Below are 15,396 nucleotides of genomic sequence, written 5' to 3' on the forward strand. Positions count from 1 at the left end.
CAGATGCAGTGCTGTAAAGCATGCCGCCACTGGACTCCAGAGCAGTGGAGATGTGTTCTCTGGAGTGACGAATCACGCTTCTCTGTCTGGCAATCTGATGGATGAGTCTGGGTTTGGCGGTTGCCAGGAGAACAGAACTTGCCTGACTGCATTGTGCCAAGTGTACATTTTGGTGGAGGGGGCATTATGGTGTGGGGTTGTTTTTCAGGGGTTGGGCTTGGCCCCTTAGTTCCAGTGAAAGAAACTCTTAATGCTTCAGCATACTAAGACATTTTGGACAATTTCATGCTCCCAACTTTGTGGGAACAGTTTGGGGATGGCCCCTTCCTGTTCCAATATGACTGCGCACCAGTGCACAAAGCAAGGTCCATAAAGACATGGATGAGTGAGTGGTGCGGAGGAACTTGACTGGCCTGCACAGAGTCCTGACCTCAACCCGATAGAACACCTTTGGGATGAATTAGAGCGGAGACTGCGAGCCAGGCCTTCTCGTCCAATATCAGTGCCTGACCTCACAATTGCGCTTCTAGAAAAAAGGTCAAAAATTCCCATAAACACACTCCTAAACCTTGTGGAAAGCCTTCCCAGAAGAGTTGAGGCTGTTATAGCTGCAAAGGGTGGGCCAACTCCATATTAAACCCTACGGATTGAGAATGGGATGTCATTAAAGTTCATGTGCACGTAAAGGCAGGCGATACTTTTGGCAATCTAGTGTATATATATATATATATATATATATACCTGCCATAAATTATACATCCACTCACTCTCACATAAAAGACACTCTCACTTGCATTTCTGTGCGAAGTCTTGATTCGCCCCGTTTGTCATTTCTGAGCGTTTTTCTTTTTTTTATACCTACCTGTGTTTTGACTTGGACTGTTTATCTGGATTCTGAATTCTGCTGCCTGCCCCGACCCTTTGCCTGTTTATCGTTTGTGTTTTGCTTGCTGCCTGCCCTGACTCTCTGCCCGATTCCTGGATTTGTTACTGCTGTACTACTGTCTAATAAACTGTATCTGTCTAATAAACTGCAGATAAACCAAAACCCTTCTGACTCTTCACATATATATGTGTATATATATATAGAAAAAATGTAAATTTGATGCATACTATATATATTATTAATAATCCTATATATATTATTAAATAAATAAATATATATATATATATATATATATATATATATATATACATTGTAAAAATTTAAAGTAAAAAAAAAAAAAAAGCACTTGGCAACTAATAAAGGTATGTCATTACAAGCTAATATTATAACACTAATTGAAATATTTTCCCGTGCACTAAATGCAAAATAAATCAGTTTATCTTTTTATAACACAAGGGAAATTAATTCCATACACTCAATCTTGACTTAATTAAACAGAGTCATTAATTAATGTAGAGCTTTAAAAGCCATTGTTTAAAAATGTGTTTTGAAATAATAGCATCAGGCAACTGCAGCATAAAGATAGATTCATGTATGATTTTCTAACAGCTCTTTATAATCACCTCCATACACTGTATCCATCATCATCATTTGATTTTTTCTAATTCATGTATAAATAGTTGTAATGAAAAATAACTATTTCTAAGTCAAATAACTTTTTATGTGAAACTAGGACAAAGCAAAAAACAACCTACAGTTGCCTTTCGACATTATAATCTCTTGAAAATACTGCAGTATTCAAATAAATGTTGTGCTCTCTCTCTCTCTCTCTCTCTCTCTCTCTCTCTCTCTCTCCTGTTGTGTATGTGTGTGTGTCGCTCTAAATGAGTGAAGTTGTTTCATTTAGATGAGTTACATTACAAAGACCAAAACAGCTGCTGCAGAGGATCTGACCAATTCATTATTCTTGTGTTATTCAATTACAAAACAAAGACAGTGTCTCTGCATTCTCATCATAACAAATTACCTCCAAACAAATAATTAGTGCTGGGAATAAATCTCTTGTCATATTTCATTACAACACAACACAGGAATGTGCTCAGAAATACCAAGAGTTCTCCTCAGTTTGTCCATTCTGAGGTTGTGTGCGTGTGTGTGTGTGTGTGTGTGTGTGTGTGCAAGTCTACCAGGCTGCTTGCGTTTTCACTAGAAGTTTCTCACTATTCAGCCTGCAGATTTTACCTTCCTGCACTTTTGTACATGTCAGTTTTGCTCTTGACTGTTCAAAAAAATCCATTGAGTCAAAGAACGATACTATTAAGCACAGGTGCTCCTTGTGAAGACGGAGCACTTTGGCAGTTCCCTTAAACTTCTCCTAAGCGCTTAGCTCACTGAACCTTGGGAATGAAAATCAAGCAACATTCTCTTGACTTGACTGGGTTTCTAAAGCCTCATTCGAATATAAGGCTTAAATCAATAGAATAAAATATAATAGGCACTATTTTTGGAGTGCTGGACAAAAATTCAGAACACATAATCCTATTATGGAGACAAAAGGTTAAGTGTTTAAAATTCTGGTAGAACTGTGGACATCCACACTGAGCAGAGACAAAGTCTGAGCGTCCTTGCATGTATGAATTTGAAGCCTCATTGGATTCATGATATGTGGAGATTACGTGTAAACTTTAATCACATTCCACCCTCTTATTAAGTGAAGCCCTATCAGATCATTTGTCGTATATGTTCCTGCAGGGTGAAGGGTGATCATTTCCATACGAATGAGCAGCCAGAATTTTTTTTTTTTTTTCTCTCTAATTACACTGCAACACAGACCTTATTTCCAATCTAGAGGCCCGGTTTATTAAAACAGTCTGTTATACAACTGCACATAATTAACAACAAAAAAATTAGGCTTTTTAAAAGTGAAAGCACCATATGAACAATTAATGTTCTAATCAACCCTTTTGAAACACAGTACTTACTTCATTCAGAATAGCCCTTCTGTTTGCATAATGAACACAGCTGAAACAGAGGCGAGACAAAAAGTCAGACAACAAAGAATAAACTAATGAAGACCATGCAGAACCCAGAAAGAGCAGGATTCACACTCTAAAAAAATTCTGGGTTGCTCCAACCCATGTTTGGGTCAAATATGGGCAAACCCAAATGCTGGGTTTAAAATTTGATTTAAAAATTTAAACCAATGGTTAGGTTTGTCCATATTTGACCCAAACATGGGTTAAAACAACTCAGCAGTTTTTAGAGTGCACTTTATACATCAAAACAGAGTAGAAAATGCTTCTTGAATAGTAATATAAGGGTCAACGACATGACGTGAAGTTCATTATTTCCTTTTAAAATAATTTGATAAATTCATGACGTATATCAATTTATTGTATAAAACCTATAAAGTTTTAATTCATTTTTAGTACATTTAAATAATACATATTATTTTATGTTTTGTTATCTTAAACCCCCAAAATGTCAGGTGGTGCAACTGTCCGAACAAATGAAAAGACTAAGAAAACTATTTAAAATGGTGTCTTAATAATAAAAAATTAAAAACGAAATATTATGGAATCATTTTAGGTTTGAAACCTTTATATAAACAAATTTTTATAAATATCAGTAGTTTTAAAGCTGTTCGGATAATTGAAAAACTTTTATCCAGCAATTTGCATATTTTCAAATGTCAGGGTGGCACAACTGCAAACATGACTCTTTTATTATGAATTGACAAGGCAATAACAGTAAACATGATAATACATCATCCAGAGGAACCCAACTGATCCTTGTGGCAGAGCAAAAAGGTTTGTAGATCTCTCTCAAATACTGGTAAAAACTGCTAATTTCAAGTATGGTTAGGTTGGTACTTTCCATGTCAGGTGGTACAACTACAGTATATATACATGCAACTATTTGGTTGTACCGCCTGACATAAAAACTGACTTTAAACACTTGAACACATTGTTCATGACTCAAAAATGCATTACATCAGTTCTGAACAGATTTTTAAACAACACCTTTTTTTGAAGTTTTATTTATCAACCACCCATAAATTAATAACTATAGTCATTATAAATAGTGTGAGATGTTACTGTCAAAATGTTGTCTTTTTAATTTAGTTTTTTCAATGGTCATTTTTTCACTTAGAGGGCAATTCACTAGGAATGAATTGCAGAATTGCACATGCTTTGGCACAAACTGGCTTACTTTACAAGGGGATATCATCACTTCACCACTGCGACCCAGACACCTGAATCAGTTTTTTTTTTTTTTTTTTTCTCAGATGTTAAAAGTGCCTTTGACTACACCGTGTCTACTAGATATGACTTTTTCCATCATTGAATCATCATTTGATGAACAACTGCTGCCCTATTTAACAGAAAATATAAAGTGTTTGGTTAATTCATCCCTTAACGTCTCTTTAAACATAGTAGCCAAACAAGCTTGTCACAGAGAGATTAGCTACAGTAAACTTACTTATTATTATGATTACCCAAGGACTGATGGATTTATAATGAACTAAGAAGCAAACATGCAAATCCTAACAGAGTGAGTATATGATAACACTAAAAGCGCCACTACATTAGTTTACACCCTAATTACTATTGATTCACAATCCCTGGCATTATCATTTGGAACCCAATACACTGCACATAATCAATATTGCCATTCGTCCTTTTGAGGACAAAAACATAATTTCTAATTTATTAAAATTCCTCTTATGAATCTATGCCCTGAGGATGACTTTGATTTCTATTGAAAGTACTTGATGTTTCAGGTCTGTTCAAAAGAAACGATAGAATTAATGTGTTAGTCAGGCATATAATTTAGAGTTAGGACCATTGCAGGACCAACTAAGGCTGCAAAAGCTATTCGCTCTATTTGAGACTGGCCGATTTTAAATTCTGTTGCATTGCCTCAGGTTTGTAAAGGCAGTGTGCACTACATTAAAATGTCTTTTGGGCTTCAGAGCTGATCTAAATACTGGAGTCCAAAAATCTGCTACTATTATGTGTTTTGTTTTGCAGTTTCTTAGTATTTGCCTCCGTTTGCTTTAAAGACAGCAGCACTCGAGATGCATTAACTACACAAGTTTATGTAAAACCTGCGATGACGTTCTCTAGCATGATTTGAACAATGATCCAAAGAGTATCTTGTGCTTCAGTGAAAACAAGAACATCTTACTGCCTGTATATAGGAGCTCATCTGGTCAATGTCACAATGTCTAGAAATAGTGCAGAAACATGTTGTGTTCAGAATTATTGGAACCCTTGGTAAATATGATCAAAGATGGCTGTAAAAATAAATCTACATTGTTTATCCTTTTGATCTTTCATTCAAAAAAATGCAAAAATCTAACCTTTCATTGAGGTAAATTAATTGAAATTGGGAGGAAAATCACATTATGAAATAAATGTTTTTCTCCAATACATGCTGGCCACAATTATTGGAACCCCTAGAAAATCTTATGATCTCATTTTGACATTTTTTTTAGCACATCTGGGTGACTAGAAACATGAAATTGTCCAGCCATGACTTCTTGTTCCACAGGAGTGTAAATATGAGGAAACACAAAGGCCAAATTCCCTTTATCATTCATCACAATGAGAAAAACCAAAGGATATAGTTCTGATGTGCAGCAAAAGATTGTTCAGCATCACAAAATAGAAAGTGTCTGTAAGAAAATAGCTAAAGCATTGAAAATTCCCAATCATCTCCACCATCAGGGCAATAATTAAGAAGTTCCAGTCAACTAAAGATGTTACAAATCTGCCTGGAAGAGGATGTGTATCTATATCATCCTAATGCATGGTGAGGACAAGAGTTTGAGTGGCCAAAGACTCTCCAAGGATCACAGCTGGAGAATTGCAGATATTAGTTGAGTCTTTGGGTCAGAATGCCTAAAAAAATTAACAAACAGAACCTACATCCCCACAAGTTTTTTGGTAGCAAACCCACCAGATGGGTTTGGTGCACACAGGGATAAAAAAAAGTACCCCATTGGATCTTCCATCAGAACAATGATCCAAAACAAACATCAAAATCAACACAAAATGGGTCACTGAGCATAAAATGAAGCTTCTGACATGGCCATTCCAGTCCCCTGAAGACTACAGAAAATGAGTAGGGTGAACTGAAGACGAGAAGCACCAACATGGAGCTGGGAATCTGAAGGATCTGGAGAGATTCTGGAGGAATGGTCTCTGATTTCTTGTCAGGTGCTCTCCAAACTCATCAGGCATTATAGGTGAAGACTCAGAGCTGTTATCTTGGCAAAAGGAGGTTGAAAAAAGTATTGAATAAAAGGGTGCCAATAATTGTGGTCAACGTGTTTTGAAGAAAAACATTTCTTTCATAAAGAGATTTTCCCCACATTTTCAATTTTTTTACTTCAATGAAAAGTTAGATTTTTGTTAAGTTTTTAAATAAAAGATTAAAAGGATTAATAATGCAGATTTATTTTTACAGGCTTCTTTGTTCATATTTACCAAGCGTGCCAATAATTCTGACCACAACTGTATACAGTATAGTGACCAAAATTGGCCTAGGAAGATTGACATCTTCACTCTTTATTCAAATATTATTAAAAAATTGTCAAAGATTGTGTAAGCATATTGCGTAGTTGTGCTTGGAGTCAATTGTTTTATTTGCGATAATGCAATGAAATATGCCAAACTGCTGACATTATTTTAGGCCAGGCTGTCATACAAAGAAATTATGTACACATGCAAAAGACTCAATAATCACTGATGATACACAAAACTGAGAATATCATCCCTGATATTTGTTATAGATCAGTGGAACTAGTACACAATATCATAGGAAATTGTATACTGCAGTATAAAGTACTACGTATACGAACATTTTGCATTTGTAAGTCACTTTGGATAAAAGCATCTGCTAAATGAATAATGTAAATGTAAATGTGAACTCCAAGTGGCCAACTAAAGTTCCAGCTAAAATGTAGTACAAGGTTATTATGTCATGACTGTTTGCTTAGGAAGAGTGGGAAGATGACACAGAGATTATAAGAACCATTAATACCACTTCGCATTCTAATTAGAATAAATGTCTTAATTATTTTCCTTTTACAGATTCAGACTGAACTATAATTTCAGTTACCAATGAGGTTCCTGAAAAATTTTCTTAAAAGAATATTTCACCGAAAATGATTTGTTCATCATTTACTCACCCTTTTGTCACGCACAAATCAGTCAGAATAGTTTCATGAACTGAATCAATGAAAATATTCAGTTCAAAAGTAAAGTTTAGTGAAAAACAGGTTACATTTTAAAATAAATTTAAATTTTTAGTCTGTTCCACACTCAAAGCTTATGACTTGAATTATAGTGCGTAAGTCATGAGGACCAATTTTATATTGCTTTTAGGGTGGTTTTTTTTTGTTTTGTTTTGGTTTTTAACTTGGATATTATTGAACGGTCATAACTCAGTAATGCAGCTGCTTAGGAACATGAAATTAGCCCCCCAGGCGGCTGAAATGTAGCCCTCCAAATTTACACCTTTGAACGGGGCTGGTCGCAGTCAGATGGGCCCATGGAGACCTATAAATGTGTTGTGTTTCAAACATTTCCGCCAGGGCGATATAAGCGGAAAAGTGAAATTCATCCAGGTGGCCTGACCCACTAGGCCAAGCCGGGGAATGCACACTCTCCCTGGCTTGGCCGCGAGCCTCAGAGAGTGTGGAAGTCAGACCAAATATGGGATTTTGGACCATTTTATCGGATCAGTATGTACTTTTGAGGATATTTGAGTGGTCATAATTCCCCGATGCAGCCACCTAGGAACTTCAAACTCAGGTCGAATAAAGGTCTCAAGGGGCCCATTCGAACACCACCGGTCATTTTGGAGCTTAATGGGTCTAGTCTCCATTCACTTTCATTATAGTAAAAAAAAAAAAAACAGCTAGGACAAAAAAATGTTTATGAGTAAATGATGACCAAATTTTCATTTGTGTGTGTACTGTCCCTTTAACATTTTTTTTTTTAGGTCTTTGGATGCACATCTCCTCTTTCAGCAGGGCTCCTGTATCTCGGCTAGAGGTAAAAGTAAGGGGAAGAAAATAAAATAAGATCTAAGAAGATCAATAAATGTTTCATCAGATTTAAAGGATGGCATTACACTGAGCTTTATGGCGGCTCTGACGCAGTTTCAGGGTGGTCGAGTCCTTGGGAATTTAAAGAAAACTTTATAGCGCTGTAAACATGCTACCATTCTCTTTTCCATTTCGTCCACATAAAGTGCAGACAGATCAGTAAATCTGCAATGCGTGGAGGCTATGGTTGCTACTTTCTATCTCTCTCTCTCTCTCTCTCTCTCTCTCTCTCTCTCTCTCTCTCTTTTTCTCTCTCTCTCTCTCTCCTCTACCAGTGCTCCTCATCCACTTCGTTGTCCTTCACACTATTATTCTAATAGGGCCGATTTATCCTCTGATGTCTGAGATGCCGTACAATTGCCGTAAAGTAAACATGATGCTCGCACATTATCTCAGCTCTGTGTTTATATTGCTTCTGATCTGGTCCATGATAAGAGAGCACAGCTTGTCAAAGTGCACAAAAACAAAACAAACAATCCCTTGCCCTTATTCGCTGCAGGGTGATATTTTAACAAATATCTACAAACAGATTGCTGCATCTGTGTTTGTTGACAATATTAGATACATGATAGTTAGCGGTGTAAATCTGCATTTCATTACGTTCTGATTTATTTAACTCTTTTAATAACTGTGATTATCACACAGCAGCTTTTCGGAGATAGAAGAGTTTTTCTGAAATGACAGAAATCTTGGGAGGATTTTTTGTGAAGTATTTATGACAAATATTGCAATATGTCTCACAGTCCATTAAATCTTCATGTTAAAAATTATAAAAATGTTGCTTATGTTAGAAAAGAAGTTTCTTATGTTATTTGATAAAAAACAAACAAAAAAAAAACAATTAAAACAGTAATATTATTAAATAATTTTAAATAACTGTTTTATATTTTAATATATTTTCAATGTAATTTATTTCTCTGGTGGCAAATCTATTTTATTTATTTATTTATTTATGTTTATTTTTTTAATATTTTTGTTTAATCTTTGATACATTTTTTTCAGGTTTCCAAACATGTAGATTATATGACATCACTACAGGATACCTTTGTTTCATCCTGAGTTGAATTATTATTATTGTTATTATTATTATTATTATGCCATATTCTAATATTCACAATAAGTTTATTGTTTCATTATATGTTATATGTATAAATAATAATAATAATAATAATTTCAATGCATTATAATAAACAAGGTTGTTCTATAGTAGTAGTCAAAAACAAAATCCTGAGAAGTTTAGTTTGGGTCCATATATTAAATTCAGCTCAGTGCTTTAAATGGACACTACATCCTGACTCCCCTGAGGGCGCAAATTGCATCTAGCGTTTCTGTGACAAAGCAGCTGGAGTCACAATAACAGGACAGTCAGGCTGAATCATTTGAGCCCTGAGGCTCCATGAGGAGGCTTTTACCCGGAGGAGAATGATCCAAGCTGAGGAGGAGGTGGAAGGAAACATGCAATAATGGCTTTGTCCATCCTTATTTTCATATTCCAAACAATGGTTGATGTGTACCACGGCTTAGTCTGATTTGGATTCTGTGCAGGAATGTGATTGTTTTGTTGTAGGGGAGGCAACGCAGATGGGAGACTTTATTTACAGATGAGCAGATAAATGAGGGGATTTCTGATGTTTAGCCTAATCATTAGACGCACATGGAGTAATGAAATCTGTGCACCAGTATCAGTGCCATTAAAAGAGAAAATGACCCAAATATCAAAATCCACTTAGCTGTCTGTCATTTGCATTTCCAAACAACAACAACAACAAAAAAACTTGATTATTTGTGAATTTTTGCCACTAGGAATGTCTAAGTTTCGCCATGCAGAATCGTAAATGATTGCAAAATCAGAAACTTTTTCTTTTGTCATTTACATAATTAAAACTTAATTTTCACAGATAAAAACAGAGGTATTTGATGGTGCTTGACTCATATAGAAACATTCTCACAGTGAGAATATATATATATATTTTTTTTTTTTTTTTTTTTTTTTTCTGAAATTATTAATAAAGATTATTAATAAAAAATTATTACAGTAAAACATATTTTAGAGTATCTTGTCCATTTGGTGGCAGTTGTGAGATAAATAAAAGGACATGTTTCACTAAACTCAATGTTTGCTATTCATCTATGATTTTAGTTGTTTAAATCTTCTTGAACTCCTTTGTAGCCTATCATTATAGACCTACAAATCAAAAATTACATCGCTGTCAAAGAATAATTTGCTGGTGAAGTGGATTGTACCTGTTGAAGTACATGGTGAAGTAACTCCACCTGTTGAAGAGTTAATGAAAGTTATCATGAGCATTATGTTTAAAGCAGATGTCTTAACAAATGTCAGTAGACCGGGAAGATTTTAAAACATGCAGTTCATTCATTCATAAATAGGCTACGTAAGAGTGCAGTGGAAATACACACCGGAATCCGAGCGCAGAGCTGAAAAGGGACGGAGCTACATAAGTCTATAAATAACCTTTTTTATTTTTAATAGTTTATTTTTATTAATATCTGTATCTTTACAGTTACAGTGCATCTCTTCTATCTGTTTATGTAAAAACAATTATGTGTATGAAGGCCAAAATTAGCAAAAATGGACAGTATGTGAGTGAAAAAGTGATATAAAGTCATTGGATAGCTTTAATGTTTTTGTGACTGGGTATGTTTACGCATAAAGTAATAATTGAAAAATCTAACAATATGGATAAATTCAATATCTCTTTGTGACGAGCAGGGCGGGCGAGAGCCGTGAGGGAACGGCGCGAGTTGCACCGGTCTCGAATCTCTCACGGAGAAGCTCCGAAGCATAAAAGGGGAGCGACGACAGTGAAGGACGAGAGAGGACTAGACCTGGATTTTATGATATGTTTTATTATGTTTGTGTGGCCGGCAGACGTCCGTGAGTATCTGCCGGCATTACTTCCGTTTTGTATTTGTTTATTTTATATATTAAATCTGTTTGAACGTTCGCCTGTTCCCGCCTCCTTCTTCGCGTATCTACGAAATGTGTTCTCACTTAGTGGAAGAAGAGAAAACCAGCATATGCTGGTAAGGTAGGTTTTGAAGCTGGTATGCTGGTTTGAGCTGGTTTATGCTGGTCCTATGCTGGTCCATGCTGGTCTTATGCTGGTCCATGCTGGTCCTTTGCTGGTCCATGCTGGTCCTGGACCAGCTTAGGTCCAGCATGGACCAGTTTAGGACCAGCACTTGACCAGCATAAACCAGCTCAAACCAGCATACCAGCTTCAAAACCTACCTTAACCAGCATATGCTGTTTTTTTCAACAGATAAGTATCATTAACTGAATAGAGGTGCTCACACTTACATGTTCTGTTAAACTAAAAAAAAAAAAAAAAACATGACAGGTAGGAAACCAGTAACAACTTGAAAGTTAAAATTTATAGACATTTTTAGAAAGAAATAATTTACCTGTTGAGAGTGTGTTGACAGTCTGTGTAACTGGATGGCTGCTAAGCTCCAGAAAATCAGTAATGAGGTGGCTTTGACAGTTAAAGATTTGAAAAACAAAAAGGCGGGAAAAAAGAACCCTAAACTCTAGCACAAAGAACCATTTCAGCATAAAAAGGGTTCTTCAAGACGATATGGTTCTAAATAGAACTGTTACTATGTGTAAAGAACCTTTAAGTGTAGAAACAAATGTTAGAAATAAGAATAGATGGTTAAAAATGTTACAAATTTTATTTCCAGTACAACCTATGACCAAACTACGTTCTTTTATTAGACATTATGTAACTTGTGCATAGCCAAAGTTTCTTAGTTTGCACATTTTATAGAAAGTACCTCTTCATGCAATCTATCTCATGTGCTGTCGGAGAACCCCAAGACGCTGGCTGTGACAGGCTGAATTCTCTGGGCCCTCCTCTGTGGTTTCTCACACCACGTAACTGACTGTTGTTTGGATTCATAAACAGAGTGATTGAGTGCTGCTGGCAGCCCGGCTGCCATTACAGCCAGTGCTAGCTGAAAAACGACAGCGAGGACTAGCAGCGAGGGAAATCATGACGCTGTCCCGCTGACGGCTCCTAATCATTTCCTGTGTTTGTGTTCTTAGTTGCCCTTTACTACTGCTGTCCATCACACACCTTACATTGGTGAGGCACAATCGTTTTTTTCTGAATGATGATAAATGTTTGAAAGAAGCACTCTATTTCTATTTAAAAATATAAGATAATCTATGGTGTCAGTGCATAAAAAATCTTTATTTTATAACTTTGTTACACAAACTTAATGGGGGAAAACTGAGAGAAATTCTTTTGGACACTCATCACATTGGACAAACATCATACATACCAAGTAGCATCTGAGCTTTCTCAGAACCAGCTTCACTTTTATTAACCATTTTTGCAATTGCTTTTAACCAACTGGTCCCATGGTGAGTTTACTAGACGTACTTTATAAAGGCAGTTTTCAAGTTCACACAATTTTAACTGCCATTTATTTTGATACTTATTTTGATAAGTGTAACTTAAGTGTCCAAATACTTTGTGGGGCCACTGTATTTAAAGTGGTTAACCATGTAGGAAGGGCACATGGCAAGTACATGTGGTGTCCTGAGAGTGCTATGTTCAGTTATGGTACAGCTGTGAGGGCCATAGCTTTCACAGCTTGAATAAAAGGCGCAACAGATAATGAGCATGTTTTCATAGATGCTTGATAATTACTGATTAAATATTCATATGCAATATATGTATTCACAGGACAGCTATATATGAGTTGCTTTTCACTTGTGCTCTACAATCCACAGTGTTGCCCTCTAGATATCCAGCAAATTTCAAATCCAGCATGTTGAAGATATTTCAAATGTAGCCCCCAACTTGCCACAAGGCCTGCCTGAGGGCTCTATTTAGTTGGCTCTAAATGCCAGTGATCACGGCATCCTTTCTCTTTCCGTGTCAGCAAAGGTATATCCCTAGTGGTTTAGTGCAGGAACATTTTTTACCCAATTGACACTGCTGCAACTGTACTTAAACACAATGAAAAAACACAATACTAGAGCTAATGAACTCATTGAGTTCTTTTCAGCCTATGGATTAAATTCAGCCTCTTTTTTTAGACTGCAAATTATGTCAAATAAATGCATAGTCTTGTCCTAAATTCACCACATGGGTGCAATGACCAGACAAATCAGCACAATCTTATGGCAGTTCATAACTATTTTATGTTTTGGCAAATTCTTATGTGATTGTACAAAACTCATTCGCTTACATCCCAGTGACGGGTATGTTTAGTGAACTACATGAACTTAATTTAGTTGTTTCTACTAAAAATTGTCAACTTTACTTAATAAATGTTTGTTCAGTTAACTTAACATTGCTGAGTGAAACGCACAAATTAATGTTGACATATCTAACTGGGCAGTGAATCCGTAGTTCCCATCATGCTTTGCAAGGGACTGCATTAGGAGAGTAAATTTAGGGATCAAAGTGTTATTTTATGTGTTTTTCAGTAAAGGGAAAGATGTTGTTAGTTTATGTTAGTATTTAATGTTCAGTTATGTTTTGTAAAGCAAATAGTAAATTTAATAAGGTAAATTAAGTCAATAAATGTGTTCACCTTACATAATAAACATATTAAGTAAGCTGCACATATTAATATTATGTAACAGTGATAAATTCAAATGATTTGTATTTACTCAAAGAAATTTTGTTAGTTTACTTGAATTTCTTTTGTTCATACAACTAAATTGTTATTTGTATAAATTACTCAATATGGTTGCATGAGTATTAATTCCATTAATTTGATAAATAAGAGGCGTTCTGCAGGAATGTGTTGTTTTTGCTCTTTTTTGTGTTCGTTGCCGCTGTTATCAGTGGCGGAAGGTACAGTATTCACACAGACGAACGCTTCAATCTATTGTTCAACGTCGTTAACGCCGTTTCACGTTCTGGTGAAATCACAAAACAAAATGCACACAAATATGTCCCTGCTCTTGATATACAATCATTGATAAACATATTTGGTTTAATGAGGAAAAGAAAAACTATACAAGGGCAGATTAGAACCTAGAACCTCTGACACTTAACAAAAGTTCTACTATCAGACCATTATCAGTCACAGTCAGGTAAATAGCAGATGCAGTTTATGAAAGATAGACCAAAAATAAAAAGATGATCATCAACAGAAAATTATTCAGAGGCATTTCGGTCAATTAATTAAAAAGGTCTAGAGATGGGAAACATTCACTGTGTGAATTTCGAATAAGAAACAAGGGTGTACTGTGGCTTTTATGGTAAAACTGTGACTTTTATAGCATCAGCGATGTGAGGTAGCCTAAAAGCTTCAAAGAGGTTTTGGAAGCTGAAAACGTAAGAACAGAGTCATCCACTTTTTTGCTTTGAAGAACCCACTTTTGCCCTTGTGCTTCATCTGTCATCATCCCCTTCCATTGACAACACATTAATCGCCGAGGCTCAGAGAGGCTTTTACCCAAAGTCTCTTATTCTTTACCCTTGGCATCGTGCCGCTGGTTCAAATCCCATCGGCATAGTGCATGTTTGTTGTTGTGGAAAAGTGGTTTGTTAATGTGTATAGCAGGGCCTGTATTGTACTGTATATCTACCGAGTTTCGGTACAGATGTGTCAACACAAGCCCAATGGGAGCTCTAATCAGAGCAAGAGTGCACTCGAGGGCCAAGCAGAGTCGTTTGCTGCCGGCTAGAGCTGATAGATGGGCCCGCTGTGGACCCTTAGACTGGGCCAGAGTGGTGCCGCCCCCTTCCCGCTAACCAAGCCTGACATCTCCACGGCCCACCTGCAGCTTATGTGTCCATGTGGCCCTGACTCATTGGCACGCTCCAGAGAGCGTGACAAAAATAGCCTGCCTCCACACCTCCTTCTTTTATCACACTCTTCTGATTCATGTGTTTACTTGTATGCAACCGATAGTGGACTGTGATGTGCTTTTTGCGAATCACGCTTGATTTCTTTCGAAAGCGCTTGGTTTAAATTGTGGGCAGAGCAAGAACCACGGGGTCGGAGATGTGAACTTCTGCCATTTCTTTCAAGGCATATTTGCTTGAAAGCTCCTTTCGTTTTATCTTTTCTTGGTTTGCATTTATTTTACACTGGCAAATTTGCGAATTGCCTTGGGGTGGGGGGGAGGTTTTTGAGGGGAAATCGATCGAATATTGCAGTTTATTGCATTTCATTGGATGTGTGATTTCTAACAATCCTTCAGGGGATGTTCATTGTATATGGTCCATTGTAATGTAGCAACATAGAAAATGGCCACATAATGTGTATGTTGTAGGAATTGATTATTCATGACCGTGTGGCCAAAGAGGGCTGATAATGTTCTATTCAAAATCTAGAGTTTAAGCTAAAAATGGATCAATTTGATAGATTCAGTCTTGGTTTGCCTGATCGCTCGTGG

General features: G+C 36.3%; 1 protein-coding gene across 2 annotated transcripts in view; it reads left to right on the plus strand.

Moving 5' to 3' along the window:
* tsnare1 (T-SNARE Domain Containing 1) overlaps nucleotides 1–15,396 on the plus strand; it is a 196,022-nt gene that overhangs the window by 166,406 nt on the left and 14,220 nt on the right. The window contains exon 12 of one of the 2 annotated variants that reach the window (XM_051864835.1): nucleotides 10,738–10,873. The exons of the other annotated variant lie outside the window; for it this stretch is intronic. The gene's annotated coding sequence lies outside the window, so the exon portion shown is untranslated. Of the gene's footprint in view, nucleotides 1–10,737; nucleotides 10,874–15,396 lie in introns of those variants that run through there. 2 annotated transcript variants of the gene reach the window in all.

Source organism: Ctenopharyngodon idella, chromosome 16 (assembly GCF_019924925.1).
Source record: "Ctenopharyngodon idella isolate HZGC_01 chromosome 16, HZGC01, whole genome shotgun sequence".
Lineage (NCBI taxonomy): Eukaryota > Metazoa > Chordata > Actinopteri > Cypriniformes > Xenocyprididae > Ctenopharyngodon > Ctenopharyngodon idella.